General features: G+C 42.6%; 1 protein-coding gene across 2 annotated transcripts in view; it reads left to right on the top strand.

Annotated features, from left to right (window-relative positions):
- ilf2 (interleukin enhancer binding factor 2) overlaps positions 1–17471 on the top strand; it is a 103612-nt gene extending 86141 nt beyond the window's left edge. For both annotated transcript variants that reach the window (XM_022231351.2, XM_022231348.2), the window contains one exon: positions 16459–17471. The gene's annotated coding sequence lies outside the window, so the exon portion shown is untranslated. The remainder of the gene's footprint in view (positions 1–16458) is intronic.
- Positions 17472–17871: the final 400 nt, after the last annotated feature.

Genomic DNA, 17871 nt, shown 5'->3' with positions numbered 1-17871 from the left:
GCTTATGAGATTGCCTGGCGCCCAGCCAGTGCACCGGTGTGCATATGCGGTTGCCTTTGCTCCAGGGGAGGAGGTGTTAAGTGTTTAAACATGTTAGCGGATAACACGATTTTCTCGGTGTAATCCAGTTACTGTTGTTTGTCAGCATAAGGAGACCCAACGGGAATTGGGAATCTTGCTAGTATTGCTGCATCTCTGAGGGCGCAGTAATACTCATGTACCAAAAATACGAGAGCACATGAGGTGGAATGTATTTTTAGCGGTGTTGTTTATTAACCAGTGATAATGTTTTTGAGATTGTGCTTCCAGTGTTCACCGGGGCATCGTTCTGGGGTTGATATATGTTCACAGGTGTCTTGCTTGACAATATGAATCATAAGGTCCTCTCTAGGCAGTCCCTAAAAAATAAAGATTGGTATCATGAAAAATTATATTTGTCAAACACACGTATTTATTGACGTTCCAGAGTCGATTTTTATGACTGAAGCAAGAGAATATGAGCATCACTCTGCCGGCAAGCAAAAATGCCTGCAGCCCCAGGCAGGCAAGTAAACAAACAGCTGTGTGAGAAGGATTAGGGGACTCTGATAAGGAGTTCCCTAAGCAGGCAAGCAAGCAGACCAGTCTTTTTCGGCAATCAAATGGGGAAAAGGTCGGGCTAGCTAGTCAAGTCATCCAGGACTGATTCTCTGCTATCCAGCTATCGTGAGGAGCTAATGATGATGAGGCAACAAAGATGGAACAGGGCTTCTCTTCAGAACTGTTTTCCAGGCTGCATCTCTGCCACGAAAACAGTTTCCAAATGTTATGCTCTCCATTCAGACATGATTGAATCACGGTAATTTATACGTAGCAGCTAAAAAGTTGTTCGTGCATGCTCTGACACCAGAGGGATATGATAGAGTTTTTCTGTACCCGTTTGTCACCTGCTTTTTAGTTCACATTCAGTGCTGTGCTACGCATGCACATTCATGCATGCGCATGGGCAGACCAGATTAACGTACTCTATGCACATTCATGCATGCGCATGGGCAGACCAGATTAACGTACTCTATGCACATTGATGACCGAGACCTGAATTCTCACCGGTTTGTTGAGAATTCAGCTCACCGAGGGAACGGTTTACCCTGGGTACACATCATGAAGCTATCGCAAAATCTTTCACATGCAAGCATTACCCTCGTTAATCATGAAAAAGTACATGTCGATCAGCATGCTAAATGTAGCCATGTAAGAATTCAGCTTTTGAGCTGATTTCATTTTTTTGTGTAGATGTTGACCCTGAATTTCAGCTTTTTTGTACGCCTGGTCTGCACAAAAGTATTGAAACTTTATACATTTCAGGTTTTTGCTAACTGTTTTTAGCTTTAATTTTGAGTAGCCACTCACACCCCTGTAAATGATGCTTGAATATGTATGAGGCATGGTAAAGCAATTGTAGCATGGTTTATTTCCAGTAGATAGTCGGTGTCAGCTCCCCTTGGTATTTGATGCTTGAGGTGAAATAGTTCATCTGCTTCCAGTACCAAAGGGAGCTAACTCGGATTGTCTCCTTTCAAACCATATTAACCACTGACATACATGGGACCCCTTTGCTGATTTCCTCTTCTGCATCTCAATGCAGTGACTATAGCAGTCTGTCAACTAAGGATGTGCACAAGAACCGGGTAATCCCAAACCCAACCATTAATGTCTGGAGCTGGTTCAAAAGTAGGTGACCGGGTTCCCATAACCAACGAGACTTGAAAAGAAAGGTGAATGAAAGGTTTTTGTGTGGGCAGTTTCAAAGAAAAAAAATAATAAACCAGGCTACTCATAATGAAAAATAGATTGCTCGTCCGTATTTAGAGACTGTTGATACGTGTTGTTTTCTAAAACAAGCTTAACAATTCAAAATAAAATTTCACTCCTTAAATTTGGGGTTACCTATGTTTTACTTCTCTAGGATATCCAGTTCCTGTACTTCCCATAAATTCACACCTTTTCTCCTATGTATCACTTTGGACATATGTACATCCAATACAGATCATATCAGCCCTTGGCCATTCCAAGGAATGCTAGTTGGGGCTGCACTCAGAATTCACTGGTTAATAATAACTAGGCTGTTTTCTAGATTTCTGCCTGCATCTCGCTCCTAACCTCTCTGTCTCATTCCCTGTGTCTCCATATTCCTTGAGTGTGCCTCTTCTAGTCTGGGGCGTGCTTTGATGTGATTAATATTGCTAGATGACAACCTCAATTTCCATTTGAGCGAATGCAGAAAAAAAAAAGGGGGGGTGGAAATTGCTTCTCTGAATTAGAGCTGGCATGGCCTGGGTCATTTGGACGTCGAAACGTTGAAGGATCCAAAAGCACAAAAAGGTGGCGTATTGATTGAAATGTCATCACTTTTTAGCCTCGTTTTGATTAAAGCCCTAGTTTCTGGATGATTGAACAGATCAGGATGTGTGATATTTCCGGGGAAAGGAAACTTGCATGGCGGCAGCATTTCATCCCACCCCACTTCAACCAATTTTTTCATTAAAATGGAAAGAACTGTTAGATCGCAAGTATGGAGGAAGAATTTATCTCCACGTTTTTTTTGTCATTACCTACAAATTCAAATCTTTACTCTCAGGAAGGGTAAAATTGCAACAATTTTTTTTTCACTGATGCCTTTCTCAATTTCGTAACCGTGCATGGTCATTCAGGGAAATAATGTTCAGCCACTTCACTTCTAATTTTAAGTATAGAAATCTGTTTCAAAAAAACGGGTCTGTCAGTATTAATTGTAAATGAACGTTGGGTTTGAATGCAGTGCGTTTGTTTGTTCAGTACACTAACTCTCTTCTCTCCCCATCTCTCTTCATGGCCGCCGATTAGCCAGAGGCTGTGTGGTCATCACTGATGTCATCAAACTGCCCACTGGCTTATTTTTTAGCCTCATGCCTCCCTGCCCTGAATCCTTCCCTCCAGAGACCCGTCTGGATCTTGTCCAGTGCAGGATTGGGCGAAACAAATGTTGTCTCACTGTTAAGTCGCACAGGTGGGGGGGGAGACCTTATCGGTTATTGGGACAAACGGGCACCGAGGAGCGCTGCGTGATGGACGTGGCACAGAATGACAAGGCCCTGGTCTCCGGTATTTAGTGATTTTTTGCTGGCGGTTTGTGTCTCACCCCTCCTTTCCACTTAATTCTGAACTAGAAAACTGGTTTTTAGGATTTCTTTTGCTTTTAACCTATGTGGTCATAAGGTCCTCACAAAGAGGCCTTGGGTTGCTATTATTAGTGTGCTCAAACAAAAGTAGATTTAGCTGAAACTTTTTGCTTTTGACCATAGCACTGCACATGATCTTTTCCTGGAACCAGAGTAACAGGTTTTTTTCGAGAAATCTGCCATCAAGTTTTTCAAATTGTTGATTGATGACACATATTCATCAAAATGAAAACGAAGGATTAAAATCTGTATTTTTATTGGTTCCAATTTTTCATCTGAATCAGAAAAACTGTTCAAGAAGTGCATTGAAGAGGGGTCGGAGATAGACAGGAGACTGAGCTACGTATGCATTTGTAGTTCTGAATTATTGCCACTGGTTGTATGCATGCATTTCTTTCTTTTTTGTAAATTGGGCGTAAAATCGGGGACATTCCTTATCTCGGTGAGCATGTGTCCCTGGCACTCCTGGAGCAGTGTCTCCTAATTTGCTGTCTGGCATTACATGCCAAGCAGTGTCCAAGGAGCCCCCACATGTATACTGCAGCCTTTCAGCACGCCCGCTCCACCGTAACCAACACCAGTAAGGGAATTGGACCGTCGATTGCTGCGTCCATGTTGAAACAGAAGTAAAGGTGTCACAGTTTGTGTATGTGGTTTTTCCCAGTATTCGCAGCACTCGCTGTTTGTCCTAGACTGTGTGAATAAACAGCAATTTTGTCGGCAATTACGCCTGATTGCCGAAGGGGGGGGCAGTGGGTGCCCCAACAAACGCCAGGGGTCTCCCCTCCTCCCTCAGTAATTTGATCAGCCTTGGATCAGGAATTGCGGAATGAGGAAGAGCATCCATTGCGACACCTTTGGGCTGCCAATACTCCTGTTTACCACGTCAAGAGTAGTTCATCAGCCCACATACAATGTGTGCAGTTTGGAGCTCACTGGAGGGGCCTGTTGGATGTGGAGGTACAGTATGAAGGAACATGTAGGAATCTGTTGCACACATGTTGTATGGTGTTTTCACTAAAGTCTCTCTATGATGTAGAACACTGTTGCACTGCCATGATGCTGTGATATGTTTATCTTGTATTATATCGTATAAACTTTATTATCTGGCCTGTGAGATCTTGTCAGCTTGTAAAAGAGTTCCAAAAACTTGAGGATGACTACCTTTTTTAACAGTAAAAGCATGGTTAACGTTGATTTTGTTTAATGTAGACGTCCATGTCCTACGAATGCAATGCATCCTGAATGCATTTGCTGCATTTGCGGCTGGTACTTGTTTCCTATCACAGTTGGTTTTTCTTCTCCTTTTCATTTTTCCTCATGGAAAGCCACATAGTTTGGTTCTTGAAGTCTTGTAATATTTCCTAATATGCCCATGAATGTACATGTAGGCGTAGATTAGGTGGTCGGGCGGTAGTTGCACCCCTGGATTACATGTAAAGGATTTTCAGTCATGTGATTTTTGGCCGTCAGCATTCAGTTTACACAGATTTGCCTGGAAACTTGCACACCTTTGAAGTTTCCCTTCATTCTTACACCCAGCATGATATGTAGCAAAGGGGGACCCCCCCCATGTGAGGCACAAGCAATATGCCCTAAGGCTATTGTGCCTACTGCACCTCCCTTCCCTCCCTCCCCCATCTGAAAGGAAATTCCTAAGAGAAGACACAATAGAAGGGTCCCCTTGCCACATGTAGGGCATCAAATGAAATTGCCAATAGAAATACCCAGCTTTGGAAATGCATGCACCTCCACAGTAATGGTACGCTTCCTGAAATGCCTTTGCGGGTCATGTAACTTCACGACTCACAGTGAAAACCTCTTTTGAGCAAATTGACATGAACCCAGCTAATTTCTGGAAGTGTACATGTGGTGTTTCCTTCCCCTCTCCCCTTTATGACAAGACTAAATTGAATGACATCTCCAGGCTCCAGTTATTGGACAAGGAGTACCATCGAAGTGAATGCCTGGGGGCAAATAATCCTGCTGGGGAGAAACTCTGACAAATACTTTATGACCCTCTCTGTAAAAATGGGTCCCTCAGGCCCCCCTGGTTGACTTTTTGGGGGAGTGTGTAAATGGAAAGATCCTGAAATAGATCAGAAATCCTAGCCTCTCCAGGGTATTTGAGTTGCCCAGGTAGGGGCACATGGTTTCAGAATGGTGTATTTTGGCAGAGCTTAGAACTGTTTCGAGATGGTATATTGGTTTTGAAAGGAGGTTACTACAGCAAATCAAACATAGCACCAAAGAAAGAAAGAATTTTTCTTAAATTAGGATTCAAATTACCGTTCGTCATTTCTACAAAAACAGAGCTGTAGAGCAACAGACCCAAATCATGATCAGATTTAATTGTTACCACTCTTGAAGGCGGATGATCTTGAAGGCTTAGCATAGCAACTCAATGATCTACACGTTAATGTTAAGGCTTGCTGGCTCATCATGAGGCGGTTAAGTTGTCATCTGGTAAACATAGAGAACTGTGTATCAACCAAGGATAAAGGATCTAGAAGAACTGAATATGGCCGCATGAATGCCTCTTTTGTCATTGTTTGAAATGAGAGCGAGCATCATATGCTGGACAACAGAAACATGTATGTCTGAATTGAATAGCACTTAAGCAAGGTGTGTAAATTGGGCAGGACTCTATGTTACTTTGGTAACAGGAATATGAAGGTCCGCCTGGTCCTATTCCCAATGAAGTGAAGCGACACATAATGTGTGTGTCGGTTCGGGGTTCGTGGGTCCTGAGCCCACGTTTGTTGGGGTGCTATCCTCTGGTATGGAAGACTGGTCTCAGAAACAGACACAAGCTTTGTTTTGATGGTATGATCTCTGTAAGACCAGCGCATAAGTTCATTCAAATATCAGAATATTTGCAGCGGTACGCACAATAATGAAAGGCTTCGTGCTCCCTCATGACAGGCAGTAAATTCTGATACATACACGATGCATGCCAAGACTGCAAGCAACCCGGTCAGTGGTCATGGAAAGTTACGTATTACCCACAGTGTACACTGTGGTGTCACTGCAGTGCATGCACGATGTACATGTACACTGTACAACATAGGAAACATGTGGACAACTAACTGACATGTCCGATAGGAGTCATGAAGGAGGCAAAGAAAAGCTCCCCATTTTCATATGAAAGAATTTTTAAAATGATTATCCTTAGCACTCCTTGAAAACAAGGATGAGCCAATGCACGGCAGAATACCTTCCCTCTGACAAGGCTAAAATCCAACCAAACGGGCAGAATTGTGGCTGACTGGTGCTCACGCGCCCATGTCTTCCGAAAGAGAGAAGAAAGGAAGAGCGTCTAAAGACGCTCATTAATATCCATGATCCCTACACCAATAAATCATAAAATCACGCATTGTTGATATTTCAACTTCAGCTTTATGTAAGAATGGAAGCAACAAAGTCAAACCTTTTATTTTTGGCATTTTGGAGTGTAAACACCCCCTTCAAGTTCTCTGAATGTAAAGGGGGAGGGAGTTGAATTTTGAAACAGAATGCAAGTCCCCATTGGCAGACATCTTCTTGCTTGTCAGGAGCTGTAGGTTCAACATGGAGCGATTAAAAAACAAGGATGGCTCCATGATACTGCCCGGTGAGCTGAGCTTGCATGTCTTTGCCACTTTTTTTTCATTCCCCGCTCACTGTCTGGCTCTGATTAAATCCGAGTGGAACACCACTTTTTATTGGGCTCTTGTGTTTTTCTCTTCAGCGGGAAGTTAGACCTGGTGGATGTTTGATCTCTGTCTGGTTGACTTCTCTGATTAATGAATCTACAGTGTGTACAACAGTGACAACAGGCAGATGCCAAGAATCGGCCAGTTGTTGCTCACTTAACCTAACTTTACAGGCCCACTGCACAGTTCGACATATGAGTTTAGGACCACAGACGTTCGCAAAAAAAGGTGCAGCTGAATGCTTTGCTGTGAAGATGTCTGCAGACAGGCATTTTTATTTTTCTTACGATGGTCAGAACTTAGTTAAACACTTGAAGCAGCTCAAGAAAAAGGGGGGGCCTCTCAAAGCCTGGCACTGTTTCCATATTAAGTTTCACCTCTGTCAAGGTTCCCTTCTGCGCATCTTCTTACGGTTGAACATTCTGTATTACATTGCCATACTTTTCAAAAAGTCTGGGCCCCGGTTGGAGCCTCACAGTCAAAGATGGAAAATGAAGCGTAGATTTGAAAAACAGTGCAAACGAAGAGTTACGCTAGGTGCGTGCCTTGTGCTTGACGAGAAGTCTAAAGTTCTTGTTAGGTAATTGCTCCATTGTACCATTTTAGTTCCGTGCCTAGCGCTTGGATCCCTCACGTACACGTATTGAATGAGGTTGGGCACAGTCCGTGGACATTTTTGTTGTAAACAGTGCATGGCAGTTGTGTGTAGGGCATTACCACCGTGAACTGAAAACAAGTGGTATGTTTATTGACCGGTGTTGCTTTTTCTTTCTCCGGTAAACCACCTAATGCCCTTTTGAATTCCGGCACAATCAGTCTCAATATCTCTGACTCCTGTGCAGAGTCAGAGAATTGTGGGGGGGGGGCACCATTTTCCTTGCATCCGTGACCTCTTGACATGAAATCACTTTTTTTTTTATATTAAACAGGCAGTGCATCTTACCATGAGTGACTGCTTGAGAAGCTGAGGGAGGGGGGGTGGAAGCAGCATATTAAAGACTGAAACATCAGACTGCAGGGAAGCAGCATTGTCAAAACAGTAGCAATCAGTATGATATCAGAAGCTTGGAGGGTGTGACTGGAGATCAGACATCCAGTCTGGCAGAGTACCTGCTGGCTGGATTACGGGGGAAGGGGGGTTGGGATGGGAGAGAGGGACAGACTGACTGGAACGAAATCGTTTTTCATACGCAAAGTTTTTAGTCCAATTTCATCTGTCATGCTGCAAACTCGTACAGGTTTTGAGAATTGAGTGACATGCATGCTGCCCAGCAACAGTGAAAAGTGTTCGGTGCCGTGGGCAGGCTGGCCCAGTATTCAGTGAACATGCGACCCATGTTGCCATCGTTCCTATGAAATCTTGATGTATTCCCAAGAAAGGATAGTAAATGGTCAATATCAGTTAATCAGTTCAAAGGGATATGCAATTTATTTTATCAACCATCCTCTCTCCCAAATCCTACACACACGAGAGAGCAGGGACTTTCATCCATAACCATCAATTGTGAGAAAACTATTTTGTAAGTGGATCGGACTTGACATACAGCTGGCGCAGTAGAGACAAGTGTGGTGGCAAAAGTGCATTCAGTAAGGTGGTATGTTTGCTCAGAGGAGTTCACAAACTTCTACAGGAAATGATGGACGAGGACTTGAGGCATACAGTGACATGCAACAGCCTAAAAATGGACAGCCTAACTGCAAAGTAAATTCATGGTGTGTTTACATGAAACCAGCACTTCTGACTTAGTGTGGATATTGCGGGAATGTGCTACCAGTGAATGGGTATTTGGGAAGCAGGTGCTGTTGATGGCAGCAAGTCAATGAACCTTTGAAAGTTTAGATATTATACTGACCACACCAGCATGGAACGGTTTTCCTGGAATTCATGCAACAGTTTCCAAACCTCCATTGTCATTTTTTTTTTCTGTGTGTTGATTGAATGCGGTTTCCTATGATATTGGCTTGTTGGGTGTGATACGGGTATACTGCTGGCTGAGATACAGTGTCACTTCCATCTTCAGTGCCCTAAGGCCTCTTCTCACAAACCAGGCTTTGTAAAGTTACACTGGCATGCAAGGCATGGTCTGTCGTGGCGTTTTGTCTCAGATCGAGATGGCAGATGTGCAGGTTCCCTCATGGTCTGCCCCAAGAAAGAGAAGGTAACAGTTGATTACCGTGGTAATGTGAGCTGCAAGTATTTCAATGCCAGGTCAATCTGCCTTGGGAATCCGCCCTTCTGAAATGGAATTCCTGACTAAGCAAAATGAAAAAAAAGCCTCCCTTTCTTCAAATTCATTGATTCCACCATCTTTGCAGCGTATTTGCAGTGCAATATGAGAGTATTCCATTTTACAATCATCATGTAATTCTTTTTTGACCTGCTGAGCACTTTAAAAACCCTGCTTTTCCACAGGTATGTGTGTTAGATATTTATTGTGAGTTGACAATGGCTGACTGAAGTCCTCAATCTAGTATTGCTCTCACAGAAGTTGCATGAATTGAATCATCACATCCCTTTGAGTGGATTTATCTTGCATACAGACCCAAGAATTTATTTCTGAAGCTTAAAATCATTTGCAGTGAGCAGCAATTATGTTGATATAATTCTATTTCCCGACTATAAAGAGAAACATTTTGGTCATTTGGTTTCTGTAAATGAACACTAAAATTCCTTCTCTTAACCTTTTTTTCTTAGTGAAATATCACTGAGCATTTTTCTATTATCTACCTTCTACCTAACCTTGGAGTTTTTAACCATTGACGAGAGGAGATTTTGTCAAACATTTCATTGACATCTATTGCATAGGTCAATGTATTTTGCCAAGAGCTTTTAGCAATAGCTGGACACTTCAACTGCTGCCCTTTTACTGCGTTGTTACAGTCTTATAGACTTCCCATAGGGGGATATATGTAATTCAGGTTAATAACATGTGGAATGCTGCCGTTTTGTGTGAATGTTGAGTTCCGCAACTATAAGGCATTCGCCACCCCAGTAGAATGGAAGTGTGGAGAGCCCGATCTGGGGCTCCCCCCCCCCCCCCCCCCCGTGTGGCACACCGATTATCGCGGTTGTCACAAGCAATCAGCTGGCTGAGGCGGAGCAGCATCATTTGCACATCCCGGCCAACCCAGGTAATCTAAATGATGGAGCACACGACACCAGCCGAGCTGATGTTTTCACTTTGCGCATGCAGAAGGGCCTGGCCAACGTTCCTCCTGGCCTGCCTGCAGAAATGTACAATTTCCCCCAAATGTCGGATGTCATTTGTAGGCAACAAATTCACTCGAGTGTGACCTTAAAAAACAGGACGGTTTCTGTGTGTTGCACTGCAAAAAAAACTGTTCCCAACTCTTTTAAAGGAATAAGACTGACCTGTATTTGTTTGTTACGAAATGCAAGTTAGGAAATGAGTGACTTGAGCCTCCTGTACATCTCATTAAATGCACTTCCTCTTCTAATTTTAAACTGATCAACATGGATATTTGCTGCCCTGGATTAGCTTATTAACCTCAAGTGAGATGAGCCTGCCCATAATCTACTGAGAGCGAAAACATGGAAAGGCATGGCCTTCAAACGGGGTAGATTTTAACTTCTTCAAGTGCTACATCAGCACCACAGGCTATGCTTCACCCTGAGATAGCATGCCATAAAGAAACAGCCAATTTGTGCATAGCAAAGGTAGGGATGCTTCTGTGTAAACAACCAAGTGTGACTCCGTAGGTTGAGGCACTCAAATTAGAGATTATGATGTGTGGAAGTTTTATGAAACCTAAGTGTGACAGTTATATGAAGCTCAAGTGTGTTAATTCTGACATTTAACAAGGATTTTTGAAGTTTATCCCTGGCTTTAGCGCTAGACTTTTATCTTGAGGTGGAATGCCAAAGAATGGTTATGAGGTTTGTCAGGTGAGGTTTTAGTGCAAAGTTTAACACAAGTTTAATGGTGATACACAGGATTCAGACAGAGATCAGACAGTGAGTGATGGAGTCTTATTTTCCCTCCCACTTTCTAGTGGTTTGAAGAACATCTCAAATAAAACTGTACTGCTTTATCAAATACCGACTTGAAGGATGGGTTTGCTTGAGAGGTGTGGTTGTGTGTGTATGGGGGGGGGGGTTAACATTGGGCTATAATCAGCCACCTACAGTAATGCCAGAGGCTGCTTTATAGTTCAACCCAGTCCATATAGAACAACTGCATGTGTGGATTTTCCAGAGCCCAATGTTATGTTGTGAATTGTGAGACAATTTGAGGGATTGGTAGTAGTGCGAGATGCTCTCCATTTAATTAAGAGGTTTATAGTGCAGTATTTTGTACACCACAAGCCATCTGGAGAGATCAGAGGTCACAGGTCATCCAGTTGACCCCCAGGTTACTCCAGACTTGTCACATATAGACACCTTCATATTTCCTGCACTGAAATTGCAGGATGATGTTTCATTTGTCTTCTGAAAGAAAATTCTCCCTGTGATGAAAGTGCCAAAAAACGAATTTGCCGAAATATTGCTTTGAGTGAGACAAGAAACCTGCTCTGTAATCTGGTAAATACTGGATATGTTAATGGCGAGATTTCCTCCTTTCTGAGTACCCTCAACTTGCCCAGCAATAGCACTGAATGATGTTTGCATACTTTTCCCGACATTTGTAAAAACAGTGGGTGAGTGGATATTTCTGGGTATGGCCTGATAGGATTTCAGTCTAGTCCCATCTTTCGCCGTGGCACCCGTTGCCAAGGTTACGCATCAGTTAACTCGTCTGCAGCTTGATTGGCTCTTGTCCTCTCTCGTTAAACACGCATGCAGATGGAGAATCCAGGACAGTGTCCGTGGTTATTGACCAGGAAAATATGGGAACAGTGCCCATAATGTTGTTGCTGCTAGTCATTGAAGCAAAGCCCACAGACGTTTTTTTTCTCTGGTCCTGTCCAGATTGCCTCTGATCTGGAATTGCTTCATGATCAGCCGCTTCTGGTAGTACTGTAGTTGCCCAGAGGTGGTAGTGGTTAAGGTATTGCATTTATCCCTCTTCGGAATCTGCTGCCATACAAAATGTGCATGGTTGAACAGGCTTTGGAACTGGTCCTATTTGTGTTGGTATTGATGAAACACCCCCTGCCCCAGTGCATGGACAGAGCATGGAAACACCAGTGAGATGCAATCTGGCCGAGGCAGACCTCAACCGTTTCAGTTTGAATGCACGTTTCACATTTTATTTTTTCCGAGCCTTCTGCTAATTCACTGCAATACTCGGCATGACAGTGACCAAATCTGTTTAAAAAGCTGCAGCAGGTTTTCTGTTTTGTGTGTGTTTTTGTTTGGAATAAACCTATGAATCGCAAAAGTACAGTATGAAATTCAAGGTGCACACTAGTTTACAACATTCATGCTGGCCCTCAGCTCTATTTGCAGTGTTGGCCTGCATTCATCTTCGTCTGTTAAGGTAATTACATGCCCAACAGTGCAGCTTATAAAACCATTTTTCTATAGAATCAGTATTGGGAATATTGCTCATACTCCTGTTTAATATTGCCGGCTCTATTGTATATTAGCATGCTTGAGTGGGCAAGAGATTATGCTCTGAATACCATCTGTTCAGCATGTAGTCTAGTGTCGTAAATGTGTAAATGGCTTTGTCACTACTGGTGTGAAAACTGTAGTTTTTGTACGGTTTTGTTACTGTTGGTGCAAAATCTCACCAACCTGTTACTTCGGACAGCCTTATTAAAAACATTTCATTGCTTCGAGAATGTGTGAATGTTGATGTGACCAATTCCTATTTCTGGTAATTCAACACTTTATTGTTAAGAGAAACGGACTCTTGCCATGTGGCAAGTGCATTAAGTGGTAGAAAAAGTATGGGTGTTGTTCAGACGCAGGTGGTCTTTTCTGATTTATTCCAAATTGTAATTAGTGTTTAATGCTGATAGTTGCTTGATGTCAGTGATGTTTCCTTGATCTTTCTACTTGAGGGGCCATGTTTGAGTTTGTGTCTAGGGTCTTTGTAAACTGTGGATGTCAGGGTTAGGGTTCAAATTCGATAATGGGGCATACTTGTGACCTTGGGCAGGTCCCTTTACCTTGAGTGGGGGGTGTAAGTTGGCACCTTTGAGGGCAAAGAGGGTTATTGTGGTTGATTTACCTGGTAGCTCCTCAACTGGTTATAGCCTCCAGGTTATATGCTCCTCTGGGAGTTGAGATGGTTTATGGGATTATTTATGGACCCAGTGAGCCGGGATGACAGAGTATGAATTGTAGTAAGAGTCTGTCAGTATTGGAATGCACTATAAATACATCATATTGTTGAATATGCCATATTATTTGTTGAAATTGACAACTCCTTTGTTGTATGTTGACATTTAATGTGGAAGGCAGACTTGTTTTTTTTTCTCTCTCTCTCTGTGGTGCCGTGTCTTAAAAAGTCTCCCCCCCCCAGTGCTGCAGAGAGAAATTTTGGGGCCTAAATTATTTGCAGCATTTTGTTGCATGTTTCAAGGGCATGGGAGAACTTTGTCCAGACAATGAAACAATCCTAATTCTCATGTTAATATGACTGGCATGATTTTGCGGGGTACATGGCCGGAGAAGATGCTGTATTGTCAGTTTAAGAAGATTTGTAAGGCTTGACATGGGGTTTGTGGGTGTGTGTGAGTTTGTTTCTGCATTCAATTGGGGACCCCGAACAATAAGAGGGCAATAAGATCCCCGATTGACAGAGGGTCCCCGATTGACAGAGGGTCCCCGATTGACAGAGGGTCCCCGATTGACAGAGGGTCCCCGATTGACAGAGGGTCCCCGATTGACAGAGGGTCCCCGATTGACAGAGGGTCCCCGATTGACAGAGGGTCCCCGATTGACAGAGGGTCCCCGATTGATGGAAAGTCCCCGATTGACAACTGTGTATAAATCATATGAGTGGTCTTCTAAAAAAGTTTAAGTACAAACAAAAGAGGAACAATAGGGGGTCCCCAGTTGCAGGCAAATACACACTTTTGTGTGTGTGGGGGGGGTAGGGTTTCATATTCTTAGTCATAGATTTTAGTTATCAGCTTTTTGGGGCTGATGTGGAAGTGCAGGATATTTTGCACACAATTTTAACAAAAGTTTATGTGATGTTAATAGTTAAAAGTCATCTATAAAGGCATGTGGAGACTTCTAGTCTGAAAAATGTCCCAGGGTCCAGACTCTAAGCAGGCAAAATTCTAACACGCGATCCACAATTTTTTAACGAGATCTCTTTCAGTAATAAAGTCTATTTTAAATTCAGTTTTTATGTGAGACGAGCGACTGAAAGCTTACACTGTAAAGTGTATCAAAAAAAGGAACACCACTGTCACGAAGTGAGATTAATTTGTTCAAAAGAAATAACTCTTAAGTCTATTTACGAATGGGAGCCAAACATAAGATAACTTGAGTGTGCGTTGATAGAAACAAATTGTTGGTTTTATTTGGCCAGTGTTTCCGTGTAGTATTTTTATTTAAATTAGATAGGTTCGCGGGAAGAATTGACAAACCCCATTGGATAGCTCGACTCTTGCTTGAGTACGTCCTTTCTTATGAGGTCACCAGGGTCACACAACAAAAGGATTGAGGGTGCCCCAGGTAGAAATTTGGCGGGGTTTTAAAAATTTTCGGGGGTGAAGGGGACTTGCGTCGGAGAGTCCGAGGAGAGGGCACGTCTTGCCAGCCTCGATGATTTTGCTGTGATGATGATTGATGATTTGAAGCTAGTTTATCGGTGAAGATAAGTTCCGCTAATGATGGGAAGCTAGTGTATCGGTGAAGATAAGTTCCGACCGATACGCAAGGCGGGAGAAAAAAAACTACTCGAGACGCAAGATTTCCCAAGAACCAGGTGTCTACGCAACCTGTAAGTTTATTTTGAAATAGAGTAAATTTTGCAGTTACACGTATTTACATTAAGATAAGTGTTTACTGGAGTAACGAAGATGTATTAGAGAACTTGGATTTATGGTTGCATTGATCACTTTAAAGATTAGCTGTGTCAAGATATGGAGTGGTCATTATATTGTAAATAGTTGTGATAATGGTTGCAACCACTATAATAATAATATCCTGTATAATTACACCCTTCGACGTGGTCGAACTAGATGTACCAGATGGGTGTTTAGAAAAGGTTTTTTAAATTTAGGAAATGAAAGTACCAGCATGTAAAACAAATGTACAGTGAGGATTATTATATGAGTGAAAAATTGAAGAGGCATTTCCAGAAGAAAAAAACTGTTCTACCCCCACCCCTTCCCTGACCTGGATAAGCCACTGTCCTCCAAATTCTATGGACTTGATGTGACATTCCATTGGAGTTGTTTGCACTTTGCTATTCACGTTCTCGCGGGCAGCCCCCTCATGTGATGAAGGAGGAGATGCAGGCACGCTTGATCGACAAGTGAAGCGGTCTCTACAGAAACCAGTCACATATTGTGCGGGACTCTTCCGAGTGGAAACGGCATGTGTCATATTTCGTGGGGTTCATTCCAGTCTTCATCACCTGGTTGATGAGAACCTTCGTGGCAATCACGCATGTCAGAACCTGGATTGCGCATACCACATGTTGGCATTGGTGTGTTGGCCCTTCTGTTAATGCGACGTGAACATTAAAAGGTTCTGCGAAATGAACTTTTACACTGAGACATATTTTGGTGTGAATACCAAGGCCGGGCAAGATGGAGATGTCCCATTTTGAATTATTTTGTTTTTATACTTGTTTTCACCATTGAAATCCTCCTTGCTCTTCAAGGAACATAAGAGTACAGTGACGTCACTTTAGGAAATTTGTAGTTTTCTGTGTCAACACCAAAGTGAGAAATATGACCTCAACTCCTCTCCCCCCCCCAAAAAAAGCCAAATTCTGGCAACTTTTGAAGTCGAAGCAGTATAAACATTGAAGGTTCTTTTCACAATGAAGTCACTCCTTTGCTCTTGAATATTGTACATCGTATCAAATTCAAAACAAGATAAAAAAAGGCCCCAGGGTATCGGAGAGGAGGTAATAGGAAGGATTGAAAACGGAGGTGCATGGGACACAAAGGTGCATTGCAGCAGTCGTTTTAATGGGCTCTTGAGGAATATTTGGAACGTTGGAACAGTTTTGCAGCTAAGCCGTTTTCGCAGGTTGTAGAAGTGACTGTTGTGGAGTAATTATGACTGACAGCTTCTTGAGCCCTGCCAGGTACTTGCATGCCTGCGGGGGTGCGGAATCCATCTATGGATAGCACTTCATCAGGACGTTTCAGATAAGCAGTTTGCCGACGCTGTGTTGCACGTATCCTGCCAAGAACTCTCTTCTTGGTTCGCAATGAAATGGAAAAAAATGTCGCTAACGAAAGATTGTACAAGGAAGGAGAAATGTTTCCTGACTTCTGGCAGACCATGAAAATTGGGAGAAAATTACCCATATGAATGAAGCATTCGTACGATGATCCTGTCTATTTGTGGTATCACCGAGCACATTAAAGCATGGGAGAAACAAGTTAAGCTTAAACGTTCACGAGAGATGTTCTGATTTTTATCTTTTTCTCTTCTTCTTTTTGTTTGTATCTACATACAGGTAAACTCGGCTGCCTTTGTTCTCCTATCTGCTGATTGCCAGTGCACTGCTGTGATGAGTTTTTAACCCGGCCTGCATCGGTGACATTTAATTTCTGTTGATGCCATAAAGCGGGATGATCTGTTACCCCTAGTGCTGGCTCAGACTTCGAAGCCTTCCCGCGTAATGATGTCTGCCATATGTGATAACCCAATCACGTTGTTAGGACTGCATCTTTTATGGTTTCTGTTTTAATCTTTCCAACCATAAAAAAATTCTATTTCATATTCGACTGTGTTCATTCTGAATTCACCGAAGTTGCCCAACAGTTTGGCTGAATTCGCCACACAACTCATACTGTTTATCAACCGTTGTTGCCCGAACCCAAGTTGATAGAATCTTATTGGATTTAGATCATTCGACGTCTGGACTTCTCTGGAAAATGATCGTGCTCTGTTTCAACATCAGATTTCGTTCTGGTGTTTCTGGCAAATGATTGGATCCACTGTCGCCCTCTATGTTAAGCAGCAGTGTTTTCAGCACTTTATGGACCTGTATGGGTAGGACCCCTTCATTTGATTGGTAATCAAATACCTTCCTCGAAGCTGACATAAATAGATCAGTTCAGTGAGCCTGTTGGCCTACCCACATAACTGTTTTGGACAAAGGAAAGCAGATTCCCAAACTTGGCCTATACTCTCTCTATTTTTTAAGGTGTTCCTATTTGTGAACTTGTTTAAAAATTAATGTAGACTTTGGGTGTTTTCTTAGCTTAACTCTCCATGTATTGGTTAGGTAAATGTATGTCGAATCACTTTTAAGTAAATTCTTCAGATATCTGTGTTTTTGTAGCTTTATTTATCTCGAGAACCATGTTGAATATTCATTTCTTGGAGTTCTCTTTTTTTTATTTGAATTGAAGATTCACGATTTGTTTTGCCATAATTTTTATGAGTGTTCTCTTTCTTGTTTTTCTGTCGTGATTTGTCTTGTCAGAGTTGAAGTATTAAAACCACACTGCGGCTTGCACTTTCTGTAGGGGCTTTCCTTCTGCCTAGTAGTATCTCATGTCTGTCAGGCAAGTTTTTACCATTTGCAACGATCGAGTGTGTAAGCCTGGTCGTGCTCTGAGGTTACAGCTGGCGGCTCAGCGAGAGGCGATAGAATTGTAATCATGCTCCAAACGCGACTATAATTTGTCCTATTATCGGACCTTTCCCGTTCCTCTATGAAATAGCCGCTCACACACTAGTATAGTTTCGAAGGCTCGGGCCCCGTTAGAACAACGGATAACACTCGGAATGCTGCCTTTTCCCTGTTGCTCAGCACTCTGTGCAAGCTAATTGATTTCATGCCGTTTACTTTTACGAGCCATTCATTTCTGTGTAACCGTCTGCGTTTTGAAAAGTTGGCGACAAGGATGGGCTGTTTAAT

Source organism: Acanthaster planci, linkage group LG08, assembly GCF_054643075.1.
Source record: "Acanthaster planci isolate LZ-2023a linkage group LG08, COTS_SCS, whole genome shotgun sequence".
Taxonomy (NCBI): domain Eukaryota; kingdom Metazoa; phylum Echinodermata; class Asteroidea; order Valvatida; family Acanthasteridae; genus Acanthaster; species Acanthaster planci.
This window is presented reverse-complemented; position numbering and strand designations above follow the sequence as displayed.